The following is a 303-nucleotide window of genomic DNA, read 5'->3' as shown; positions in this document are numbered from 1 at the left end:
CATGTTATGCATCAATTGGTTGTTTTATAACCTTTCATTGCATAAAGTTATTCTGTTAAGTCAGGTTTCCGCTGAGTTAAGAAAGCCAGGCCAAGGGTTCGCTTGGGGCCAGCAATGGTCTCCGAGTGCCGGTCTTGCCCAGGGTGTAGGCTTGGGGCGTGACATAGGACACCACATGGCGAAAAATTGTCATGTAGGACAACATATAGGATGAATGTATCTATTTGTTTATTTTTTTTCAAGTTTTAGTATCTTTTTGTGCGCATCCAAAACTAGAGGGCATAGATTTAAGTTGAGTCCAAG

Source organism: Solanum stenotomum, chromosome 1 (assembly GCF_019186545.1).
Source record: "Solanum stenotomum isolate F172 chromosome 1, ASM1918654v1, whole genome shotgun sequence".
Lineage (NCBI taxonomy): Eukaryota > Viridiplantae > Streptophyta > Magnoliopsida > Solanales > Solanaceae > Solanum > Solanum stenotomum.
This window is presented reverse-complemented; position numbering follows the sequence as displayed.